The following is a 27,340-nucleotide window of genomic DNA, read 5'->3' on the forward strand; positions in this document are numbered from 1 at the left end:
GTGTACTTGAACAAACTTTGGGTATATACCTAGCAGTGGTATAGCTGGGTCTGGAGGAAGCACTATTCCTATTTGTCTTAGAAAGCGCCAGATAGCTTTCCAGAGTGGTTGTACCAGTTTACATTCCCACCAGCAGTGGAGCAGGGTTCCCCTTTCTCCACAACCTCTCCAGCATGTGTTATCGCTTGAGTTTTTCATCTTGGCCATTCTGATGGGTGTAAGGTGATATCTCAGGGTCGTTTTGATTTGCATTTCCCTGATGGCTAATGAGGATGAGCATTTCTTTAAGTGTTTTTCTGCCATTCGATATTCCTCTGTCGAGAATTCTCTGTTTAGCTCTGTTCCCCATTTTTTAATTGGATTACTTGGATTGCTGCTTTTCAGCTTCTTTAGTTCTTTGTATATACTGGATATTAGACCTCATGAAACTGAAAAGTTTCTGTAAAGCAAAGGATACCGTCATCAAAACAAAACGACTGCCTACAGATTGGGAAAGAATCTTCACTAACCCTTTATCTGACAGAAGATCTAATTCTTTTAAAGCTTTAATGCTAAAGAAGATAAGACCTGGAGGAATTAAAGTCTGAAATGAGAATCTACTGTTCTTATGAGCTGAAAGTTGCTGAACCATAGAGCTTCCATACTTTGCTGCCTGAGCTTGCTTTTCCTGGGATGAGTATGGTTCTTGAAAGGCTACAGAAAACACATTGTTCTATGTTGGGTTTCTTATGAATGTAAGTAGTTAAAAATGTTAAGGATTGGTATTTCCAACTGGTGAGCCACACCTACCACTTTAGAAAAGAAGCCAAACCACAGACTCTGAAGCAATTATTTAAAAAAAAAAATACATTCCCATAGTGTGGGACTGAGTGTGTGTCTAAGACTCTATTTGTCCAAATGTAATGTCCACCTAAGGGAAAGTTTGGGCTTGTGCTGGCATGGTAGACATAGTAACATCCAACATACCCAAGTCTTATTCATGCAAGGCAAAATGGAACTTGCAGACGCCATTAAATGTTTTGAGATGCGGACATCTTCTAAATCATTCAGTGAATCCACTAAAATCATGAGACTTCTGAGAGTAAATTAGAAGGTCTGAGTTCGAGAGAGAGATTTGACAGTGCCATGATGTTATTTGGGGATAGACAGAGGGGCCAAAAGCCAAGGAACACAGGTGGCTGCTAGAAGTTGAACAAGGCAAGCAAACAGATTTTTCCCTCAGAGGCAGCAGAAGTCATGTAACTGTGCCCAAACCTTGATTTCAGACCAGTAGGTGGCATTTTGGACCTTTGGTCTTAGTAACTGTAGGAGAATAAATTTGCTGGGTTTCCAGTAATTTGTGACAGTGGCTGATGAACACTAGTACATGTGGTTAAGAGCTTGGATTAGGAGAAAAAACAGCCTTCGGTGGTTTCAGCTTGACCATTTACTCAATGTGTAGCCCCAAGGCTCAGCAGCATAGGTTGAATTACTTGAGGTATGCTTTAAGCATTACTTAACCTGTTGGTAGCCAAGCCTTCATATGAAACTGACTGACTTTTAAAGCCCAGGTTTATTCTTGGCTTCACCTAGTTGGAGACTGTGAGGTTACTCTCATGCATGCGTTGGCGGAGTCACTGTTTTCAGAGTCCCTCAGCTACCATGTTGTTTGAGCCAAATGGTCCTTCTGTTTTACTGAGACTTGTGTCTTTGCTGTGGGCCATGAAATTTTGCTTTAGGCTGTCACAGGTCATAAAACAAGCAAACAGAAAGCCTCCACATATTTAAAAATAACAGTAAGTATGAACAGCCGTAGAGAGAAACTGTAATCATGCATCAGGGTTGAGATATCAGAGAACCTAAAGTTTAAGGCCTTTCTTGAGCTACAGAATTTAAAAAAAAATCTATAAAATTATAAATTATAGAAAATCAACCTTATGAACCAATAAAGAGCCTTCATAACTCACTGGGGTAAAAACATCTGTCTCATATATACAAAAAAATTAAAAACTCCCAAATCCTTCAACGTCTTTAAAAATGTTTATTTTACTAACTCAATCTAGGTATTTGTCTCATTTCTCAATGTTCTCCCCAAATGTTCCAAATGTTAGACTATTCTAAGGCAAATCCATTTCAATTTCCTTGTTCAAATTCAATTGAAAAATATGACAAGAGAGTAAGGCAGATACACACCCAACAAAGTTGACCTCAGAAGAGGCAGCTTATGTGTATTGTCACAGGAAAAATGGAAGGGGTATTAGGAGAGGCTGGATACACCATGATACTGTCCCTTCCTCTGTGTGGAAGAAACTGCAGCAATGGGTAAACCAACCCTCTTGACGAAGGGAAAGACCTGCCTTGGGTGGCCATGTAAATTCTAAACTTGAGTATGTGTTACATGTACTGTTCTGGCTAATCAGGTACCATGAAAGGAATACTGTGTGACTTCTGGTTGCATGATGTCCAATCCTCATGTGCTCCTTCACCCACAGAATGCATTTTCTAAATCCAATTGAAATGTTTCTAGTAGACTGGAGAGGCAGTTCTATGATTCCATCCACCGCTTGGTTATTTTAGTCTTTGGCATGAAGAAACTATTAATGAAAGGAGTAATAATTTACACGTTGTTATATTATTAACATGACTAATAGATGCATAACCCACAATTATCTGGAAGAGCCCTCGGAGCTGACACTGTATTAAATACAGGGTTTGTAGAACATGTGTGAGCTATAAGTTAGAAAATGGAATAAAACCCACTCTTAAAACCCATTTCTAAGAAATGCTTTGAATATTGTTATATAGACTTTTCTATCTATCCTAACCTACGTTCATGGAGTTACCCAATGAAGACAGTAACTGAAATGTGAAAACTAATTTCTACAGAACTATATCACCTGAGGTTTGGAGTGAGTGATGCAAAAGAGTGGGCTTATCAAATGCAGAGATTCTGGCTCTGTGTAAGATGGCTCTGCCATGGGCTTGCAGCCCACAGGCTTCTTCTGGGTCTTCCTCACCAGGAGAAGTGTGACACTCTGCTTTACTTCCTGTACATTTCAACACTGGTGATATATTCCTCCTCAGCTGCATTTGGAGACTCTATCATAATTTCCCAGTTCAGTGTCACGCCCCACATACATATCCTCTAGTGACCTCTGAGGATAATTCTTAGCACTCAGATACATTTGTAACTCCTTGGCTCATATGGATCCTGCATGGACAGAACTCAGGAGTAACTAAGATCCCCAAAGCTGCTTTATTGACAGTATAAACATGTTGATGCACAGGGGTCTGGATGGCTTAAGAGAATCTTACCACAGCCACTGAAAGTGCTGCATAACGTGTGGCCAGCAGATCCTCAGGTGGGAGCTGTCTCTCCGTGGTTTCTAGGAGAATTACAACAAATATTTTCATTTATTTAAAACATTTAAGATGGGTTGCAGAATTGTTGTCAAGCTGAAAATTCTGTTTCATCAATAAGGATACTATGTTAGATCTGCAGAACCTTTAAAATAGTTTCAGCATTGTGTGGGCTTTGGTAGCATCCCTCTCCTCCATTCAGTAGGTGATAATAATACTCCACCAGCTGTGACAACTGGAAATGTCTCTAGAAGCTAACAAAATGTCCCTTAGCAGAATCAATTGCTCCAATTTACAAGATTATTTGCCATTCAAAGACTTATACCTATCTCTATCGGTTGGTAGGGCACTTTCTTGATCAGGGTAGGCTCAGGAATGGGCGGAGAACAGCTATAGTCACAAATACAATGAGGTGTTCTTATTAGAACTTTGAACTCTCAGAATAGTATCAGTTTTAACTGAAACTTTTACCACTTTCTGTGACCGTTTTGGTTCACCGTACAGCACCTGTTTCATTTCAGAGAATGAGTTAAAAGTCACGTGGTCTAAAAAGAGAATCCACCGTTCAAGGCTGAGGAGGTTGGCCTGGGTACCACTCAGGAAAACATCCTCACCAGCTATTTTTTCTAAACTGGCTCTCAGGTTCCCTGAGCTCATGTAAAGGCCTACCAAGTATGCTAGAGGCCATGGTGAAGTCCAAGACAGAGTCCTGCTTTGGGGGAGCAGAGCTGTACCCCATCTCAGACAATGATTGTTAATAAAACAATAGAGCATAATACATGGCAAAGAGCTGGAATTTCATATATAGTTTTGCTTCATAAGAAAACAATGAGTATTTCCTATAAGACTTGAAAGTATTAGAGGCTTGAAGTGGGTGTGTATGAATCACAGGGGGCTGTGGATGGGGTGAATATATTTCTTTTTTATTTTTATTAATTACAGTTTATTCAGTTTGTACTCCCCCTGTAGCTACCTCCCTCCTCCCTTTCCAATCCCACCCTCCCTCACCCTTCTCTACCCATGTCCCTCCCCAAGTCCACTGATAGGAGAGGTCTTCTTCCTCTCCTTCCTTCTGATCTTAGTCTATCAGATCACATCAGGAGTGGCTGCATTGTCTTCCTCTGTGGCCTGGTAAGGCTGCTCCCTCCTCAGAGGGAGGTGATCAAAGAACAGGCCAATCAATCAGTTCATGTCAGAGACTGTTCCCATTCTATGGCACCCACTTGGAGACTGAGCTGCCATGGGCTACATTTGGGCAGGAGTTCTAGGTTATCTCCATGAGTGGTCCTTGGTTGGAGTATCAGTCTCAGAAAAGACCCCTGTGAATATGTTTCTATTGTGAGAAAATCCAAAGCAACCAGAGCAGGCTCTTCTTAGCTGTGGGATCCAGGAGCCATCAGCTAACACAGAGCATGGTAACATCTGACTGTTGTTCTCTCTCTGTGTAGTCTATGTTTGTAGTTGGATTCCAGGGGCTGAGTGTTCTCGAGTTAGGAAACCGCATTCTTTTGACTTGGGCAGGAATTAGAGATCTTGATTAGGTTATCTGATATTTCAGTCACCTTTCCCCTACTGAGTAGCACTCCTGCAGATTGTAAAATTACACATGGAAGGGCGATAAACATAGATCTTTGCCCTATATCTGAGCATTCCTTATTTGATTATCACCAGTATATCCCAATACTCTAAGCATGCTTAGAATTTATTTCTTTTATCATTAAATGCCTGAAATTTTATTTTATATATATTTGCTTCTGGTACAGAGAGAAAGTGAGATGGCTTGAGAGGAGAGGGAGAGAGAGAGAGAGAGAATACAGCGCATGGAAGCTTGCTCTCAGTGTCTTAAAAAGCTTAACTTGGTTATTCAGGAATGATCTCAATTTTGTTTTGCACATATTTTTCTCAGAATTTTATTCCAGCAATTTAAGGCAAGATTAACTCTTCTGTGGCTAAAAGCTCGTTTTCGGTCTAGTGTCCTCAGCCTGGGAATATTTTAAGAAAGAGGACTAATATATTCAGCACTCAACATTTAGATGCTATTTTCCACTTTTGCTTTGCATGGTGCTTTGCAGTACCATGTCAGCAAGGCATGTGATGAAGACCAGTAGGAGGACTTGCCTGTGTATTATGCTGGCCTTCTAGAAAGCCTTCTTGATGGTATACCCCAAACTCTGGAAACTGCCAAAACACTCATAGTAACGTGCCAAGTTATATTGATTTATTTACTTCTTTCCACTAACTGTTTAGCTGTGAGGCAGAATATGCTGTAATGAGAAAGTCCAGGGGGCTGGGTAAGATTTTAGGCCTGCTACCAGCACAAGCGAATCCTGGAAAATGGAGAGATTTAAAATTCATCACTTGGTTCAGTGAAAGTTTGAAGACTTACCAGTGGTGATCACTGATAGGGTCTCTCCCATCTCAGTAGCAGGTATAAGAATTAAGTTGAACTCTTGATATGTTAAAGGTGGAATATAGCCATTTTAGTCATGTGTGAAGAACAAAATAGACACAGAAATCAAAGATGGTGATAATGGGAGGAACCAGCCCTTCTTCCGGTGACATTATTGGCCCTTCTTCTACTGTCGTGTAAATAGGGCCCTAGGCATAACATCAAATGCACCAAGCTGTGAGGATCACTCTCTTGAAGACACACCATGATGCATGTCCCCCGTAGACGTTGTCTTTGCTTACCCTGATCCTCCTCTTCATCTCTTAGGATGTTAAGTAGACTCTTTCTAGTTCATAGATTTCAGAAAAGTCAGCATTCTCTACTTGAGAACACATTCTTTATAAAATGATGGAGATGTTCTAACATACGGTGTTCTATTTAAAATGTTACAAAAAGATACTAATCATTTGCTATTAAAGCTGAAATGTCTTAAAGTATTGTTATCTCTTGCAGCCTAATTATTAATAATAAAAATGTGGAACTATAGGAGATTATTAAATTTATGTTATCATAGCAAAGATAGGAAGGTACTTGGCCATCAACTGACTGTGAATACCTCTTGGAAATGAAGAAAAGAGAAGGTAGTAAGAGTTCTGGTTGGTTATTGTCAACTTGACATAATGGTTTTCATACAAAAAGTCATTTATATATGCCTCATTGGAATACTTCCATTGTTTTACAAAAGTAGACTCTGTGATGCAACTTACCTGAAATATGAAACACTGAAAGTATATCGCATGCTAATACACTAACCATATCATTGATCTGTGCAATAATGAGTGTGCTAATTTGTCAGTCCCACCCCAAGGCAACATATGGAAAGTCTCATCTGGAAATAACACTCAAAAACTGGAAGTGACATCTAAGATAGGGGCTTCATGAAAATGGTGGGGCAGGTTTGCTTGCAGCGAATGATTAAGAAATCTTCAAACAGTAGGAAGAAATATTCCATTTACCATGTAAAGGACGGAAGTTTGCTAATGGAAGTTGTAGCTGATAAATTATTATGAAGTAGCGGAATAGGATGATCTGCAGTGAGATCCAGAGTTGTATCAATAGATGTGGACTGGCATAGCCTATATCACCCACTGACAACTGGCAGATGTTTCTGGTATAGGAGGAGTATGAGAGATTGGTGTGTTCTTACATTGTGCAGCTTATCTGAGCACCATTTCTCGGGCCCACATGTGTTTTCTCATAGACAAAATGACACACAGCAGACTAGAAATTGCGTTGTGTTGCAAGTCTTCCTCAGTGTTATGAACGGAATTGAGATAAAGCCAAGTTTTCAAAATTAGCGTTTATAACAGAGCTGAGAGGGGAAGTAAATGATTATAGAGGATTTCTATCTGCCCCCACTTGGGATGTATCTATATTTGGCAGCATCATGCCTTGCTATATTTTTGGACTTAATAATTGCAGAATTGAAGTCTGTACCTCAGGACAGGAATTTCCCATTTACATTCCGGCATTCTTTGTCCTCTGAGCAAAACCGCGGCACTGAGGTCATCTAATCCCCTGCTTTTATGTTTTCTTCCTCAGCTCAGTACTGTCTCTTCGCTAGTCTTTTTATCGCAGTATAAAGTGAATTATTTGTTTTAGCTCCTTCACTCCCTTTATTGGTTTTTACTGGTGATGGGTCATCGTGGTAGGAAGTGGTATGCAGAAAACAGAAACAAAATATCTCTAAGCTTTGAAACAAGAAAGGGTTTGATCTCACTCATGTTCGCTACGTTTTTAAACAGTCTTTTTTTTCAATTGTCATACAATTCATTAATTAGATTAAAAAATAAAAATGATTACGCTGCACTTTATTTTATTAAGATTCATTTCTTTTCTCTTTCTTTTTTTTCCTTGAGACAGGGTCCCTCTTATAGACCTGACATCCTGGTACTCATTATGTAGACCAAGCTGACCTGGAACTCGCAGCTAGCTGCCTGCCTCTGCCTTCTGAGTGCTGGGATTAAAGGTGTGCAGCGCCACATACAGCTAAGACTCATTTCTTCAAATAAATAAACTCTCTCACGTGCCGCCAGAGTTGTGGCTCTGAGTTTCAGGTGCATATTAAAATCCATACTGGGGAAAAGTTTTAAAATTACCCAAGAACTTTATTGACAGCCGGTTTCCCGTCATCGCCACCATCTCACCAAAACAGCGCAGGCAGCTAAGTGAGTTGCCCAGGCTAATGATTTTCATCTGTGCTGTGTACGTGAGCATAGCACCGGACAGAATGGCCACTCTTTCTTACTTCCTGACGACTAACTGCCTTCCAGTGCCAGGAGAAGAACAATGTGGTTATTGAAACAGACTGGGGTCAGAAGATGCAGTGGTCTGAAGGGTAGGAGGGGTGTGCTGGGTGAGGACTGGCGTCGGAGGAGCGATGTAGAATCAAAGAGGAAGAGACTTCGGTGAGAGTTTTCAGAGGGACTGAGCGGCTGGAGATGGGTGGTAGGGACTCTCTGACACGGCCTTCTGTCTAAAGCTGGGTCGGTGCTCCCCCAGCAGGAGCGTGGGTGATGCCCGAATAGAATGCCTCTGCCATCCTTTCCCCAAAACCTCTCGCAACACGGCCAGTGGCTGCTTTCCTCGCCGACTTCACCCCTCTTCTACGCCATCCATTTTAGGTTTTCTCTGTGGTCATTCCACATACGACAGCCCCTTTTTCCTCGTCTCTTCGGGAGACCTTGGCTGCTTTGAGGAAGGGATGATGTGAAGAGTTCAAAGGCTTGATTTCTGGTTCTTGCACTCATACTAAGCAACTTTAGCGAGCCATGCGCCTTTTCGTTTTTCTAGTTTCAGCGCCCTCACCTACAAGGCATGATAAGATTAGACTGAGGGATCTTATGCTTTCCCCACTCGAAAGAACAGGTACTGCAGAAGCTTCTTAGGCCAAAATGTTAACTTTTAAATATCAGGCTGTTTGCTAGCCATTTAAATTATACTCTTTAAATAGACACAGCATGCCATTTGAGAAATACACCACACACACACACACACACACACACACATAGATACTCTTATACATACATACATGTGTGTGTATGTGTGTGTGACAGTTTCACTATGTAGCCCAGGCTGGTTTGGAACTCATAATCCTCCTGCCTCAACCTTCCATGACTGTATTTTCACACTGTGGCAAAGGCATATACATTCTATTTGCACCTAGATTTAGGCAGAATTGCGGTTCTCTCTTTCTATGCAGTAGGATACATACAAACATAGCCAAATGGCCTTGACTCCAAATAATTTCCATAGCTCTGGAACCTTGTCAAAGAGTAAAGTGTCAACAGTCATCACATATCATGGAACTCCAACGTGCTTCCGACTGTGGTGAACTCTGAGGTGAGAAAGATTTGCCCTTTCAAACTTGTGACGATGAGTTTATTAAGGAATATTTTACCCAACTAAACCAAAATAAAGAGTAACGGTGGAATATACCAACCACTGATATTCATCAGAAGCTTTTGCTGGGCGAGGAAGTTGTAGTCACCATTTTGGAAGATCACTTGGCTGTACCTCTCTGGCTGAATGTGCGCATGCCTGCAGAGTCAGCAATTTGGTGTATACTCCGTAGGAGTAATTGTGACTAGATCAAACTGGAAAGAATCCAAAGGTCTCTCAATAGCTGAATGGTAAAGGAAACATTATCTGTCCATTACAGTGTAATTACAGTATAATTAATTCTTTACAGTATAACAAATAGGGCAACGACAATGAATATCAGCATGGAGGAAATGCAGAAACTTTATTCTGAGCGAAAATTTTAAAAACCACACACGAAGCACATATAGCACTTGACATTTACCTATGACGTGGAACTTGCTTATGTTGTTAAAATCCAGAAGAGTGTTTATCCATGCGGATTATGAGAGGAGATCCAGGGTCAGTGTCTAATTTCTTCAATTGTATGCTAGTTGCATTTATGTGTCTCGTTTGTGTCTGGCATCCCACTTCATCTATGATTAAGCTAATTTTTCCCCCTGTGAACATTATATCACAACAACAATTTTAGCAGCTCCCCCCTCCCATGTGCTAGTTCACCCAACTTACACAATAATTCTGAGCGGTAAGAAGTGATAAGAAGGATAACTTTCTCCCAGTTACAAAAGTCAACCTGACTCACAGTTTTGTCCAAAACCTTTGGGCTGATTAGTCACAGAGCTAGGTCAGGTCAGGAAGACAGTCCTATAGGCAGGTCGCTATGATGCCTCCAAGGTATTCAATAAACACTAACTGATGCTAAGTGGCCAAGTTTCCGGTCACAAAAAGCTTCTCATTGTGCTGTGGCATTTTCAGGGGCAGCAGTGTGTGTGTGTGTGTGTGTGTGTGTGTGTGTGTGTGTGTGTGTGTATGCACGCATGTGCGTGTGTTTGCATCTCTTTGCCCTGCCAGGACACGTGTATTCTCTCCTCAGAAAGAAACAGAGATGAGCCCTGATTCAAATACCCTCGGTGCTGCCAAGATACCTGTGGAAAATTGTGTAACTCTGTCCCTCTGGGGCTTACAAGCGAATGAGTCAGACTCTCAGCTCTCAGACAGAGAGCCCGGGAAAACAGGAAAGTTCGCTTCGGCAGAAATCCGCGTGACCTTGGATAGATCACTGAACTTCTTTGGGGGCATCGGTGTGAAAGACCGGTTGCGTGAGACACCTCACTCATAACCACGTGTGCGCCCCTCCTGTGGCTGCCCCTGACAAAACCCCTCCGTTTTGTTCCCTTTTATACATGCACTCAGATCTCCTCATTTTCAGAGGGGTTGGACAGTATCCAGACCTGATAGCTCACTTTGGGTTACTTAAAACTGGATTTCACTTGCTCGCATTTGAAGTGCAGTGTGACCAGCCTTCTGCCTAACTTAATAATAAGGGGAAGGGAGGAATCAGCCGAGTTATAGAATTTATCAGAAACTATATGCAACTTTAAAACCATGCTTTCTCCAAAAATGTATTATAGATGAGCTGAGGTGTGGTACAGTTCTTGCCTAGCATGGCACAGGCCCATGAGTTCAATCCCCAGAACTACAAAAAAAAAAAAAAAAATTATAATAAAACTTTCCTTGTCAACATAAAATTCCAGTTACTTATGAAGTGGCAAAAAAAAGATAAGAAGTCCCGGAAATGGAATCTGTAATTATTTGGATAATAACTCTGGACCTTCTTTGGAAAAAAAATATGTAAAATGTAAAATATTTTGATTTAGGGCTCGGCTGTGATGTCAAGGTCATCCAACCATCCAATGAGCTCAGAAGGAATCTGAGAAAAATAAAGAGATAAATAGAAGCAGATGTTTGGAAAAAGACTTGAATATTGCTAGGGAAATTGTATGGTTAGAAATCAAAATGTCAGAGTTGCATCCATAACCCTAATAAGGCTATGATATCAGGAACGTAAGTGGCTGATCAACAGCTTTGTACAGTAGAATCATGGTTCTACAGTCTCTAGATGACAAAATTCTTTTATGATGTGTGTTTTGAGATGAAGTTTTTTGTTAGGACAGACACAAGGAAGTTTCCTTACTAGATTTCTATTAGCCAAGATCAGTATTTTAAATTAATATAAGGGAATTTTGATGGGAATGAAATAATGTTAAAATATTTTGTTCTCAATTGGTCAGCACTTATATCCGTAGAAACAAACTTCTCTTGCCTCTAGTTGGTACAAATGGTAGGAAGTAGAAAAGTCCCATTTTATATTTAGCCACTGAAGACTGATACACTATTTGCATAATTCAGCTACAAATGAGCAAAAGGGACCAGAAGATAAGATCCTATAAAGTCCCCAGAGGGAAGACTGGTCAAGTGTTACGCAGAGGTGGCAAAGGAGGTTTGATTTCAATATGGAACCCAGGAGTCTTGAGAATTGACATGGTCAAGATTAGTGAGAAAGGTTCAAAAACTGTGGTGGTAATACTTTCTTGACAGTTGCTCCGCAAAGTTCATGTTTGTTTTATCGAGTTGATGTCAAAAGCGCTGTTCTTCACAATAGAAAAACCATGATCTTTTCCATCTATTCCAAAGCCTGCAACGATCCAACTTTGGAATTCTTGCCCTCTGCTTAATGAGACCTTGGATAAAGTCACCCCTCTGCCAGATCGCTCTGAGAACCTCTGTGAAGTGAAGTCCTGTCCACTTCATGGAATTGCTTTGAAACTTTCAGGAAAGTGTTACTATGCATTGTTTATTTCAGAGCCTAAAATATATTGAAGGGACATTAGCACTTTTTAAAATTGTTGATGTTGGCCATGAAGATGGCTATGAATACATTTACATTGAGGGAGTCTTTTCCTCAGATATTTCAGGCAGAGTTCCATTATGTTCAGATTGTCCAACAGCTAACCCTAGGTTGTTTTGTTTTTGTTTTTGTTTTTGTTTTCTGAGTACCTGCATTCCAGGTGCGTGCCATTATTCTGCCTAGGTGTCCCCATTAGAAACTGAGCACAAGCAGAAAGGCCTGTCAGTAGTTCTTGCTCACAGAGCTGAAATCTACAAGGTGAAGGAAAGCTACAAGCTACACCTATCTTGACAGATCTTTCTTCTAGAGAAAAAGTTTGCAAGAGAAGTCAGTCACCAGAACACTAGTCCTACACCTGTTTTGATATTTGAAAAACTAGAATTGGTCCAAAAACAAACAAGCAAACAAAACCCTACCAAAACAGAACAAACAAAAATAAGGATTCAATAATACGGAAACTGGGATAACTCTCCATTCCACTTTCCTTTCTCTTGCTGTGATGAAATGTTCTGACCAAAAGCAATGTAGGAGAGGTAAGGGCTGATTTCACCTTACACTTTCAGGTTCACCAATGAGGAAAGGCAGGGCAAGAAATCAAATAGGAGGCTTGAAGTAGAAATCATAGAGAAATGCTGCTTTCTGGTTTGCTCCCTGACTTACTTCAGGCGCATGCTTAGCCAGCCCATATATATTTTATGATCCAGGAACACCTGACTGGGGAATGGTGCTGCCCACAGTAGACTGAGTCCTTCTACATCAATTAATAATTAAGATAATCCTTCACAGTCATGCCCACAAGCTAACTAGATGTCAGTTATCCAATAGGAGGCTTTCTTTTCTGATGACTTGAGCCTGCTGCATCAAGTTGAGAATTAAAACTACCTAGGGTATTCTCTTCAGTGAATTTCCAATTTTTATAAATATAATGTGGGATATTTTATAAATACAGTGTGGGATATCTAGTACAAGGAATACGGTTCTTAGTACTACTCACTTTTTCATGTTATGTTATACTTTATAAACACATACACAGATTTTTTTTTTTCCTGTGAGACACTTGATCTTTAGAGGCTAGAACTGTAAAACTGTAAAAAGATCAAGAACATTCTCCAGATGGCTAACTGGTAAGATTTACCAGATTAATTACAGAATGAGGGTTGGAGAGGGTGAAATTCAAACATGGAGACTTAAGTTCATTTCCCGTAAATGTGTGTGTAAGTCAAATATATCTTCTTGCTTCACCCATTTTTTTTTTTTTCTGAATGCCTTCCCATTCATGGTAAGCAACCAATAAGCATTTATTGCTAAATGAATATGTGGTTGCACGAACAAACCATGTGCTGGAGAGCTGTTCCTTGCCTTGCTTAGCATCTGAGAATGTGTTCTTTTTATATTAATTACAGTTTATTCATTTTGTATCCCAGCTGTAGCCCCCTCCCGTATTCCCTTCCATTTCCACTCTCCCTCCTTCATCTCCTCCTATGCCCCTCTTCAAGCCCACTGATGGGGGAGGTCCTATTTCCCTTTCATCTGACCCTAGCTTATCAGGTCTCATCAGGACTGGCTGGATTGTCCTCTTCTGTGGCCTGCCAAGGCTGTTCTCCCCTCGGGAGGGGGGAGGTGATAAAAGAGCCAGCCTCTGAGTTCATGTCATAAACAGTCCCTGTTCCCCTTACTAGGGAACCTACTTGGATACTGAGCTGCTATGGGCTACATGTGAGCATGGGTTCTAGGTTATATCCATGAATGGTCCTTGGTTGGAGTATCAGTCTCAGAAAAGACCCCTCGGCCCAAATATGTTGGCTGTTGCTCTTCTTGAGGAGCTCCTGTCCCCTCCAGATCTTATCATCTCCTCCCTCTTTCCTAAGATTTCCTGCACTCTGCCCAAAGTTTGTTTATGAGTCTCAGTATCTGCTTTGATACAATGCTGGGTAGAGTTTTTCAGAGGCCCTCTGTGGGTAGGCTCTCATTCATCCTGTCTCAAATAGAAAATAAAGCCATGTTAGTTGAGGAATAAATAGTTCAGTGCACTGAGCACTGTGTCTGTCACTGGCTCAATTAGCATAACAATTAGGATATTTTCTTAGGAGAAGACTTTCACGTTTCCTAGGCTGCTTTCACTTATAGTATCCTGTTACATTCTTAATTGGAGATTTGGTGGCCAAATAGGCAGGGTTGCAGGAGAGAACGTAAGCATGGCAAGTTAGTCCTAACAAAGACATGATTGCAAGGTGGTCATAACAATAGGTAGTCATAACAAGGGAGCCATAGCAACCCCTTTGAAACAAAGGTAGGATTGCAAGATGGTTATTAACTTTTTGAAACAAAGAATGATTGCCATTTCTGGAATAGTTAAGGCTATGGGAGAGGTATAGCCCAGTCCTTGAGAAACAGAATTTTAATCATTAACAGGAATGAACCTGGTTTGCCTTTATTATAAGATGGCTTTTTAAAGTCTAAGATAGAGGTAGGCAGGTTCTTAAGTTCATATTTTTTTAATTAAATTTTTATTTTTTATGTTAATTAGAGTTTATTCACTTTGTATCCCAGCTGTAGCTCCCTCCCTTCTCCCCTCCCAATCCTACCCTTCCTCCTTCATCTCCTCCTACGCCCCCTCTCCAAGTCCACGGATAGAGGAGGTCTTCCTCTCCTTCCATCTAACCCTAGCTTATCCAGTCTCATCAGGACTAGCTACAGTGTCCTCCTCTGTGGCCTGGCAAGGCTGCTCCCCCATCAGGAAGAGGCAGTCAAAGAGCTAGCCACTGAGTTCATGTCAGAGACAGTCTTTGTTCCCCTTACAAGGGAACCAGCTTGGATACTGAGCTGCCATGGGCTACATCTGAGCAGGGGTTCTAGGTTATATTCATGAATGGTCCTTGGTTGGAGTATCAGTCTCAGAAAAGACCCCTGGGCCCCAGATATTTTGGTTCTGTTGCTCTCCTTGTGGAGCTCCTGTCCTCTCCAGGTCTTACCATCTCTCGCTTCTTTTCTAAGATTTCCTGCACTCTGCCCAAAGTTTGTTTATGAGTCTCAGTATCTGCTTTGATACAATGCTGGGTAGAGTCTTTCAGAGACCCCCAGTGGTAGGCTCCTGTCCTGTTTCCTCTTTTCTCCTTCTTCCAATGTCCATGCCGTTTGTCTTTCTGAGTGGGGATTGATCACATAACTGGAGATCCTGAAAATATGTTCTTAAGACAACACATAGAAATTGAGAGTCTCTCCATGTAAATTTCAGGAAAATTGGAAATGGTACTCACGGCATTGTAGAAGCAGGAGCTCTCAGTAGCCCAGGACCCTAGTGGCAATCAAGGATGCCAACTTCAAGAGCCATCCAAGAGTGCACGGTTAAGGGAAGCCAATGTGTCAAGCAGTCTCGAGACTCTAGAATCCAGACCATCTAAGATGACATGCTCTGACAGTCCCAGGCAGGCACCATTCACTTGTAATAGAACTCTTGCGCTCATCCTATCTAAGGCATTGAGGTCAGATTACACAGTCTGGCAGCCTGCTTTGGTTAGTTGTTTTGTTGTTTTATCAACTTGACACAAGCTGACAGTCATTTGAGAAGAGGCAGCCTCGGCTGAGAAATTGCCTCTATCAGATGGATCTGTAGGTAAGTCTGTGAGGCATTTTCATCTTTGGTGATTGACATGGGAGGACGCAGTCTACTGTGGGTGATAGCACCCCCGATCAGGTGGTCCTGCGTTGTATAAGAAAGCAAGCTGGCAGAGCCATGGAGACCAGTGTAGTAAGCAGTGTTTCTCCATGGTCTCTGTTTCTGTTCGTGCCTTGAGTACTAGCCCTAACCTCCTCTCAGGAGAGACTGTATTCTGCAAGATGAAGGAAACCCTTTCCTCCCCAAGTTGCTTTTGATTTTGGTGTTTATTACAACAAAAGAAAGCAGATGAAGACACAGCTCTGGGAATATGATTAACCTAGAGGAGTGTTGCCTGAAAACACAAGGGGAACCAGAGCCAGTGCTGGAGCTCTGTAGATTCTTTCCACAAGAATCTTCTTGGACTTCTGTCAGTCTGTGACTTTCTCACCTTCAAACATGTAAGAGCTGGGTAATTATCTTGTTTATAGCCTTTCTCGGAGTTTTATGGAATAATTGGAGTCAGTTAATAGGCTCGCAACCTACGTGGGAAGGGAGAACTTTCATTGCCCCCATGACTAGCTGACAAGATCACTCAAGTATCCAGCTAGTCTCTTGGGGATCTCTCTTCTCCTTTTAACCTGAAGCATGCTTTCATGACAGTGATCTTTGGAAAGGAACTGAATAGCTCTGTCTTGATTACTGTAACATGCAACTTCTCACAACATCACTGTAGTTCTACCCATTTCTTCGTGACTTTTAAAAACATTTATTCATTTTATATACATCAGTGTTTTGCTTGCATCTATGCATATTAGCACGTGTATGCCTAGTACTCACACTGGCCAGAAAAGGATGTTAGATCCCTTGGAATTGGAGTTATGGATGGTTGTGAACTACCTTGTGGTTTCTAAGGGCCAAACCCCAGTCCTCTGTAAGAGAAACAAGCCCTGAGCTGTTTCTTTGGCCTTTCTTCATGACTTTTGATTGGGTTTCCATAGCCCTAGAAGATGTTGCCTCCATTATTGAGCTAAACAAAACACACTTAAAGAGCTCAAACTTCACAGGATCCCTGAAAACTCATTTGCTGGTGTCTTCTTAATTATAGTATCATGACAATGGCAACAACACGACATGGCTTCTTCCTGCATGACAATATACCTGTGTTGCACTGAGGAAAAACAATACACCAGGCTAAGGGCAGGTTAAGACAGGAGGCAGTCCATGACACCTGAGTATAGGCTACCAGAAGCTTCTCTGAATCCACCACCACATGGACATCTGGATGTTGTGACATAACTTGTCTATTGTCTTAGGGTTTCTATTGATGTGAAGAGACACCATGACCAAGACAACTCTTATAAAGGACAACATTTTGCTGAGGCTGGCTTACAGTTTCAGAAGTTTATTCCACTACCATTATGGTGGGAAGCACAGCAGCACACAGGCCAACATGGCACTGGAGAAGGAGCTGAGAGTTCTACATCTTGATCCAAAGGCAGCAGAAGGGAACTGTGGGTCATACTATGCATAGCTTGAGTATAGGAGACCTCAAAGCCCTCCAACAAGACTACACTTAGTCCAAGAAGGCTGTGCCTCCCAAGAGTGCCATTCCCTGTGGGCCAAGCATTCAAACCTACAAGTCAATGGGGGCCATAACTAATCAAAGCACTACATTGCACTCCCTAGCCTCCAAAGGCTTGTAGCCATAACGTAATGCAAAATGCATTCAGTACACCTTCAAAAGTCCCCATATCCTACCATAGTCTCAACAGTGTTTCAAAGTTCAAAGTCTCTTCTGAGATTTCATGCAATCTCTTACCTGGAGTCCCCTATAACATCAAAATCAAAACCCAAGAGCAGATCATATACTTCCAACACATGGTGGCACAGAACATACTGTTCCAAAAGGCAGTATGGTGAGGAAATACTGGACCAAGGCAAGACTGAAAACCAGCTGGGCAAACTCCAAACTCCGCATCTTCACGTCTGATGTCAAAATGCTCTTCAGATCTCCAACCCCTTTCATTTTGTTGACTGCAACACATTTCTCTCTTTTGGACAGGTTCCACTACCTTTTAGCAGCTCTCCTTGGCAGGTGTCCCACAGCTCTGACATCTCCCACATTTTGGGATCTCCAAGGCCATCCACACTTTACCTTCACAGCTTCACACAGTGGTCTTTCTAGGCTTCCTTGCAGGGACACCTGTCTGGCCTCAGTAGCTGTCCTTAGTGGAGGAGGGTGATTCCATAAGCCCTTTTTAACTATCCTTGACTCTAAAGCCAGAACCTTGTGGCTGAAGCTGCCAAATTCTGCTGTTTGTTGGGGCTAGACCATGGCCTCCTCTTCCAAGTTCATCTTCAGGACCTTTCTGTTTTGGGCAGTTTCCTTCACTGTCTAAGCTTGGTTGTCCTGGAACTTGCTCAGACCAGGCTAACCTGGAGAGCTAACCAGATTTGCATGCCTGTGTCTCCTGAGTGTTGGGATTAAAGGCATGTAGCATCACACCTGGACCTAAATCTTCAATTTCTTTTCACAGGACATCTCTGCTGTTGACAGATCTGGTATTTATCAGCAGCTGTGGCCAGATCAGCCTTGGTGAATGGAAGTCCATGTTTTTGGGCCCATGCATAACCCCCATCTAAATCTACCTGGATGGTATCTTGCCCTGAGGTCACCACTTCCTTAATTTTATTTCAATGCAATTAACCCCAAACCTTAGCCTCCAGCTAACTTTTCAGAGACAAGGGCAAAAAGCAACCAAATTCTTTGCCAAAACATCACAATAAGGATCCCTAGGCATCACGCTAAAATTCTTCTCCTCAGAAACTTTTTTGAGTCAGCCTCCACAGTTCAAATCACCCTCATTATCACTGTCTTCCATGTTCGTTCCCATTACTGAGGCCTATTAAGCTCTGCTTAAAGCACTCCACTGCTTTCCTAATCCAAAATTCTCAAATGCACATTCCTCCAAACAAAACCATGGTCAAGCCTATGGCAGCACTACCCCAGTGTCTGGTGCCAACTTCTGTTTGGGGGATTTTATTGCTGTGAAGAGACACCATGACAAAAGCAACTCTTATAAAGGAAAACATTTCACTGGGGATGGCTTACAGTTTCTGAGGTTTAGTCCATTATCATCGTGGCGGGAAGCATGGCAGCATGCGGGCAGACACGGTACTGAAGAAACTAAGAGTTCTGCATCTCGATCCGAAGGCAGCAGAAGGGGACTGTGTCCAAATGTTCCACTTTTGTAATTGAAATGATGCAGTCATAGTAAGCACCAGAATTTGGACAAATATTTATTAACTACAAACTTGGTGGATGGGTTTCATAATAATTTCCTTATAAAATATTATTTTAATTATGCTTTACACTTAATTCTGATTTATTCACAAGGCCTAATATGCATTGTGACATTCATGTTTTAGTCTACACTCTGATTTGGGAACAGAAGCACATATTACAAACCAGGAACTGGAAGCTGTGAAAGGCCAAGTTATTGTACTTGAGGTTACACATAAATTACACTAGAGCAAATTTCTCATTGGCTGCTTTTCTCTTCCTCAAGAGTTTTTCGAGGCCTTTCCAGCTCCCAATCTCCTTTCCACTACACAACGTATATTCTAATTTTCACATAAATGTATGATAATATAGAAACTCTGTATACACCAGTGTCTGAAAAAGATATCAAGTCTTGTCTGAGATGTAAAGTTTGCTTATGTTTAGCATGTATCTTTCTTTTTAACTTGAATTTTTATTTTACTTATGTATATGTTTGTGTGGCATATATGCAGGCATTTTTGGAGGCCAGAAAAGGGGTGCCAGATCCCTTGGGTGTGAAGAAGCAGAAGATTATGGGCTTCCCTTCATGGTTGATAGGACCTGGAACGTGGTCCTGTACAAAAGCAGCATGCTTTCTTAACTGCTAAGCTATCTGTCCAGTCTATCACTGTGTACCCCTCTAATGATGAACCAAAGCTTCAGGTTGTTTCTCCAAACTGTGAGTTTTATGTTAACTTTAGTTTTTTTCCCCTCTAATCAAGTTCCTTAGAAAGGAGTCCATTAAGTGGCTTTCAGCTCACCTCCAAACTTAAAAAAGTAATCTAAGGTCCTCAAGATCTCTTGTTTCTCTTCCACAGCAGACTCCTTTTCCCTTCATTTTATACAAAGGGAAAGGAAAAAGTTGGGTTAACAGGATCAGCCAATCATCCTATGAGTCCTGAGAACTCCCCCGCCCCTGCCCGCAAAAAAAAAAGAACCTCATCCCTAAAGGGAAATTCTTTTGCCATAATGTCTCAATTAGCATAATGTTTGTGGTCTGGCTTTGCAAACAGAAACTTGAGTCCATAGATGCGCATAATTAAGCACAGAGGAAAACTGTAGGTCTCTGGATGGGTAAGAGAGAGGGCACAAAGGACTCTGTGGAAAGTTCTCCATTGATGAGGGCAATGCAGGCTAACGGGATTAGGTAGTTCTTGCTATAGATGGCTGACTGGGCAGGGCATTAAGATTTCCAAAGTAACGGGATTGAGGAGAGTTAGGTCCTGAGGAAAGTATTTGTTTCTACATTTACTCTTTCATTCTAGACAGAGATCAAGATGGATGGAGAGATGAAAGGTAGTTAGGCAGACAGATAAATTGATAGATAATAGCTAGCTAGATAAATAGGTTAAAATGGATGGATAGAAAGATTATAGGTGATACATAGGTATATTGTCAGTAAATACTATCTGATACACGTATAACAATGAGTGCTTAAGTATAATTAGATATCTACATTAATAGATAAGCAGATGGATAAACAATAACATTTGATAGATGGAAAGGTAATAAATAGATTATATATAATCCATAAATACTATCTGATACATAGGCAAAGATGATTGTGCAGGCATAGATAGAAAGATGGAAAGATAGATGGATAGATAAGCAAATAGACTATATACATACATACAGTCACTCATATATATGGATTGATAGAGGATAGACAGAGTTAGATGATAGAATTATATGTGTGTATACTTTGTTTATATATATTCATATACATAATAGCTCATCATTCAGTACTATCTGACACATGTATAAAGATGACTACACATATATAGTTCTTGTCTTTCTGGAATATTGCAGTATAATGATTGAGTAGCTAAACAATTTATAAAACTAATTACGGTGCCTGGGACACAGCCTAGTTAGTAAAAGGGCTTGCCAGCAAGTCTAGCCTAGTTGAGGTACAGGCCAATGAGAGACCCTGTCTTAAACAAAACAAAACAAAACAAAACAAAACAAAACAAAACAAAACAAACTCTCAAACCATATGGAAGCAACATTGGAATGACACCTAAGGTTGACCTCTGGCTTCTCTAGACCCATGCAGGCACATACACATGAAAGATCCTTACAGATTGTAGTGGCTATTAATTAGAGAAAAATTAATCTCACAGAGGGCTATGAGGTTAATAACGGGAGGCCCCGCTACACACTGCAGCCTCTGAGGTTAAGTAGATGGCAGTTCTGCTCTCTGCCGGACTTTGTTATTGATCTCATAAAAGACTGGGAGTCAGGTGTGATGTAGAATGGTTTCTTCAGTGTCAAGCAATGCCAGTCTTGCCGTGAGTGATCTGGTTTCATGCTGTGGCTTCCTGTTGCTGGGGAAAGGCATTTTCTCCCCCTTCTCTGTTGTGACCCCTCAATTCTGACCTACTTGCCAAGAGGCAATATGAGTTCCCTTAGCAGTGAACACTGTGTGGTTGCAGGGATTTGATGAGCAACAGACACCTGCTGGGATTGCCAAGGCCTAGGTCAGAGGAGAGACAGAGAGAGAGAACCTCTGAGGCATACCCGTCAGGACAGAGGTTCTGAACAAAGGAAGCCTTCATAGCTGGAAAAACCCCACAGGGACCAGAGCTGAATGGCAGCATAGAGCTCCTTGCTTAAGCTTTTCTGACACTGAACTTTCTGGAATTGTTTTGGTACAGTTCTACTTTGTGGCAAAGGCTTCAGTATTCTCAGGTGTCCTTTCGAAACCTAGGAAGTACCACACTGAATCCTGCCCTTTCTACACACACACACACACACACACACACACACACACACACACACCTCAAATTTCTCCATTAAAAATACGAGAAGTAACAATGAAACAGGCATATATTTAAAATTCCTTAAGGCAGACTTTCCTTGGCTATAGTACTTAACGGCATGAGCTTTTCCAGATGTGAGACACTCCATGGGAAATAACTAAGAATTTGTGAATTAAGGAAATTACCGAGCTTTTATGCTATTTTCCCCGCAGAGTTATACATTATAAACAGAATGTTGAGGTTGATCAGCGAAATTTGTTAGAAAATGCAATCTCAGAGCTGTTTTACTTAATAAAAATCAGATTTATTGAGGAAAACCAAGGCAGCTGTTTTATATTTATAACAAGATAGATTGAGTTTACACATATCAGGGCTCTGCACCAAAGCATTAAAAACAGGGTAAGCAATCATCTTAAGACTGACTAGCATGCCCCAAAAGCTTCAGCAAATACGGGACAGCATGAAGTAAATCATGTATCATACACTTACAAAATTGTTTTCACTGTGAAATTATTTCCTTAGAGCGATGACTGGCTTTATCAAAAATAGTCTGTTTCAGATATGTTTCTCTTACTTGCTTAATCCTTTCAACCTAATGTGTCGCAAGTACCGTCAACTTCTGATTTTGATTATCTAAGGGCCTAAGTGATGACACTCCTTATGGTCCATTTTGATGTACACAATATTTTGTGGTCCTTTGGCACTTTCATACCACCACTCCCAAGTGTCAGATCTTGTGCCACCAAGATGTCCCTTCTGTTTTGTCCAAAAGGCATATGATTCCCTTTGAGTCATTTCATCTGGTGGGTTACATAACCACAGGGGACAGGGGCGTCTCTAGCAATCTCTCTAAAGTGAACACTAAAGTCCTAGGGAACAATCTAAGATTTCTGTCCCTTGGGTGAAGGGGACATCTATATCGTCTTCAGGCCACGTTTGAAGCGCATCTCTCATATCTTCTCTGTTTCTTCAGACCGACTTCTAAAAACTAGAAGAATTGTAGGGAAAACGTTTGGCCTGTGGGTGTTCTACCAGAGACCCGCTGAGTCAGCCTTGCTCCCTGGGTTCCGACATTTGCATTCCTCTGTTCTTGCAAGTAAAATCCTGGTATTACTGGAGTTGTTAGGGTTGGAGCTTGGTCTTGGCAACCTTAGCAAGCTAGGTTAATCATCTTCGTTTCTCTTCCCGTTGCTGTGACAAAGTACCAACAAAAGCAACTTCATGGAGAAAGGGTTTCTTGTCTCACAGTTACAGGTTAGCCCATCAAGGCAGGTAAAGCACAGCAGTGGGGGCTTTCGTGAGCCAAGCACATTGTAGCCACTATCTGGAGTGTGAAGCAATGGATTAATGTGTGCATGCTCAGCCAACTTTTTCCTTTCTTTTCAGTTTAGAACCTCTGACCTAGGGAATAATGTTGTCCACAGTGAGTGAGGTCCCACCATATCAATTAACAGAGGCTAGGGGAAACCTCTCTTTCCATATATATTCCCCAAAGCAAACCTCATCTGGATAGTCTTTCATCGAGACGCTTCCCAGATGATTCTAGATTTTGTCCAGACAGCAATTAAAACTGACCATCCTAATCAGCCATCTGGAGGCAGTAGTGAGAGACAGAAGAAGGGGATGTATTCAGTGTGGTCACGTTGGGAAGAGGATCACAAAGGTCAATGACACCCAGTCCCATCCACTTTCAGCTCTGACATGAGGCTCAAGTATAAAACAGGAGATATGCATAACTCAGCAGTAGTTGCCAAAGGTATGGTTACACTCAAAACTGGTCCATCATTACCCAGGCTCTTGTATCTCCAGAGAGAATGCTCTAAAATGTGCCAGACCCGTGTGAAATCTCTTTCTCTCCTGGCAACAAACTTCATCCTTTTCCTTTACTCAGCCCGAGACCTCCAGAAAAATTCCACATCAGTGGGTACCATGATTTCACTCATTTCATGGCACAAATGTCTCGTTAGAATATCTTTAGTTTGGAAAGATATCCCGGCTGACAACAGAAAACGGGCCTGATGGACATTAGCAAGGCAGAGAAGCAAGGTGTCAGACACCCTTCATGTCTACCTTGTTTTCTCTAGGGAATTTTCTTAGAGATTGCTAAGTGGATGTTATGGTCATGTTTAATGAAATAAGGAGCAGGTCAAGAGAGGCAGAAGTGGCACCTTTGGTGAAAAACAATTAAAATAAATGTGTAGATAAGCTTCTTGTGACCTGGAGAGTTTGGGGCTTAGGTATAATAGTTGTATTAGAGCTCCCCCATAAAAAGGGTGCCTACACAGAGCACCTTCACATAGCAGGGAATCCTATGAAAGAAGTGGGAGATAATAAGACCTGGAGAGGACAGGTGCTCCACAAGGAGAGCAACAGATCCAATAAGTCTGGGCACAGGGGTCTTTTACTCCAGCCAAGGCCCACTCATGGAGATGGCCTGGAACCCCTGCACCAAGGTAGCCTATGGCAGTTCAGTGTCAAAGTAGCCTCCACAGTAATGGGGACAAGGACTGTCTCTGAAATGAACTGATTGGCCTGCTCTTTGATCACCTCCCCCTGGGGGGGGGAGCAGTCTTACCAGGCCACAGAAGAAGACAATGCAGCCACTCCTGATGAGACCTGATAGACTAGGATCAGAGGGAAAGGGAGGAGGACCTCCTTTTTCAGTGGATTGGGAGACGTACAAGGGTGGGGAAGAGGGAGGGTGGGATTGGGAGGGGAGGAGTGAGGTAGCCATAGAAAGTGAATAAACTATAATTAATAAAAATAAAAATAATTACAAATAGGTGCCTATGCATCTACATTCATATATTCTAAAAATGTTGCTCAATTATATGCTCTGATAAATATCAATATATTGCTATATGAAACTACTTGGCAAAATGCAAATGTTTATTAGCTACAGTTTTACATTTAAAATAAAAACAAACTTATACAGTCTTGTGCAAATGAGTTTACTTACATTACTAACCCAAAGACCATAAGAACTTGAATGAGCATATAGGCAGCTCAGCACTGCTTGTTTTTCACTAAGGTATTTTTGTTTCAGTAGTTGTGGGAATGAGTTCAGGAGAAGCAGACTCTAATTATTGTTCTATTAATGGCTTCCCTTATATATAGCTAGAAAAAGCATGGCAGCCACCTTGTGCAGATAACTCCTTTCTTCTCTGTCACCTTTTGCTATATCTATTCCTTGTCTTTCTGGCTACAGAGAATGTGTACTCCAAGAACTCACATAGCCTTTCATGGATATTTGTTTCTTAAGTCTCAAGGGTCCCTTCCATCTGCAACAGTCAGGCTTCATGGCTTAACATGGAAATCAAAGTCATAATTCTTCTCCTTTGGACAAGCTGTCTCAATGGACCTGGACTTAGAGCTTCTTTGGAACCAACCAAGGCCCACCCAGCAAGCTTGGCCAGGGAAAGATGAACTAAGGGGAAGCCAGAGAAGAAAGATGGCCAGATTTGTCTGACGTGAGAGCCTGGGCCCTGATGGCTCAACAACCCCAGTTTGGCAAGACTCACTGAGCAGCCCTGGAAGGCAAACCTGCCCTACTTGACTTCTCTAGCCAACAGGACTCACAACTTCTCTTGATTATGCTATTTAAATAATTAAGAAAATGAGACATCCAATATATACAAAGACTATGACCAATAAATTTACCGTGTGATGGCATATAGAGACTAGTAAAATGCGTGAGGTAAGAGGATGTTTTTGAATCTATGAAGGAGATCTTTTAATTCTTGAAATGAAGAGCGACAGGTCTGATGGAGAAACAAAAAAGAGATGGTTGTCAACATCCTGAAACTCTGATGATGCCCGTTAAATACATTTGCTGATTCCGGCACACATGTGGTGCTCCAACAGGCACATGTGATCCAGTACCTGTCAGCCATCTTCTTGGATTTGAAGCCTGTGGCACACACAGGAAGGGAAGACTGCAGCCACAGACACGGACAAACTCTAACTGCGATACCCCTGCCAGACCAACGGAAGGAACTTTTCTGTAGACTCGAGAATCTGCAGTCTGTCCTAATGAGGATGCTTTGTCTTGGAGGGCATTGCTCTGTGAGTAATTTGCCTTTCTGACATGTCTAATACAGTTAGCAGCTCAGGGGTCACAGCTACACTGAGAAATAGCTAAAGTACGTGAGGTCTTGGTGTCTGCACATCTCCGACTTGAAACACAGGGGCACATGCAAAACCTTTGTGAAATTAACTAAGGACTAGCGGTTGACCATACTGTACCAGGACTGCATAATTCTTGTTGGGATACAGAACCAAAGGAGGGCATTATGACATAGAAAACCATGTTTTTTCCCACAGGCTTTCTTCATAACAATGGGCATATCAGGTAACGCTTATTGTACTCATATGATGGTCATAACTCTGAGAACTCATCTCGAAGATCTTGTTCCAACATGAATTGGAAGAACAAGAGCCTGCATGGTGTTTACCTGCCCTGTTGGCAGAGCCACCTCCAAATGGCCTTTGGCATGCTTTACTCCTGCCTCTGCTTGTTGGCAAGTTCAAAACTATGTGGGATGAATCAGCAGACTTTTCACTATAGCTTTCAGCATGGGCTGGGCAATTCCTTTGAAAACGATCTGACTTCTTTGCCTGTGAATTTGATAAAGGTGAAATCTTAGAGACATTTATATTCTATTGGAGGCAACAGACACCATAATAAGCACAAAGATAAAAAGGCATCTTGACTGAAGAGTTACTTTTTAAATGAACAAATCTAGAACTATTTTATCCACATAAGCATCTGCTCAACTTTAGTCTTCTGCAAACCTGCTTTCCGAGATTGTCTCTTCATTATCATTAACCGTCCTTTGCTGCTAAGAGTCCCTAAACATGTCCTTTGGTTGGCAATGACCAAATATGAGCTACCAATGACTTCTGGCTTTTCAGTGACTCAACAGACCAATCTGAGTAATTAACATGTTTTGAAAAAAAAAATGACTTATCATTTTATTTCATCAAGTGGTAGCACACTGCTCTTATATATCAAAACAAATAAAGATAGATCACTTTGTAAATAATAAAATTATGAATTAGATTAGACCCTGTGGACTGAACCTTGTTACCCCATTTTAAATAAATCGGTGGTCCTGAGACGTTCAGGCCCCGGGGTTGCCATAAGATCCTATTGAGTTGTTCATGTGTTCTGAGTAATTTTAATAACAATTGACTCCCACAGACTACACTAGACATTTTAAATGAATTTTCATTTATTTTTTTTCTGAAATTATCTGACTTAGTATAGTTATTTAGATTTGAATATGTCAAACATTTTTTCCCCCTGATAATTAACAAGGCCCATCACATCCAGGAAAACAAGTCAATGGTAAAATCTAAATTTTCAAGCAAAATTTATCGGGTGTGGTGGCTCAGTGGCTCAAGCCTGTAATCCCAGCATTCAGGAAAGCAGACGCTGGGCAGATCTCTGTGAGTTTGAAGCCAGCCTAATCTAAAAAGCAAGTCCAGGACAGCCAAGCTTACACAGGGAAACCCTGTCTCAAAAAACCAAAAAACCAAAACCCAAACCAACCAAAGAAACAAAACAAAACAAAACAAAACAAAACAAAACAAAACAAAACAAAACACTTGTCTCTATTAAGAAAGCTTCTTGATCAGC

The sequence above is a fragment of the Meriones unguiculatus genome, chromosome 18 (assembly GCF_030254825.1).
Source record: "Meriones unguiculatus strain TT.TT164.6M chromosome 18, Bangor_MerUng_6.1, whole genome shotgun sequence".
In the NCBI taxonomy this organism is placed as follows: Eukaryota; Metazoa; Chordata; class Mammalia; order Rodentia; family Muridae; genus Meriones; species Meriones unguiculatus.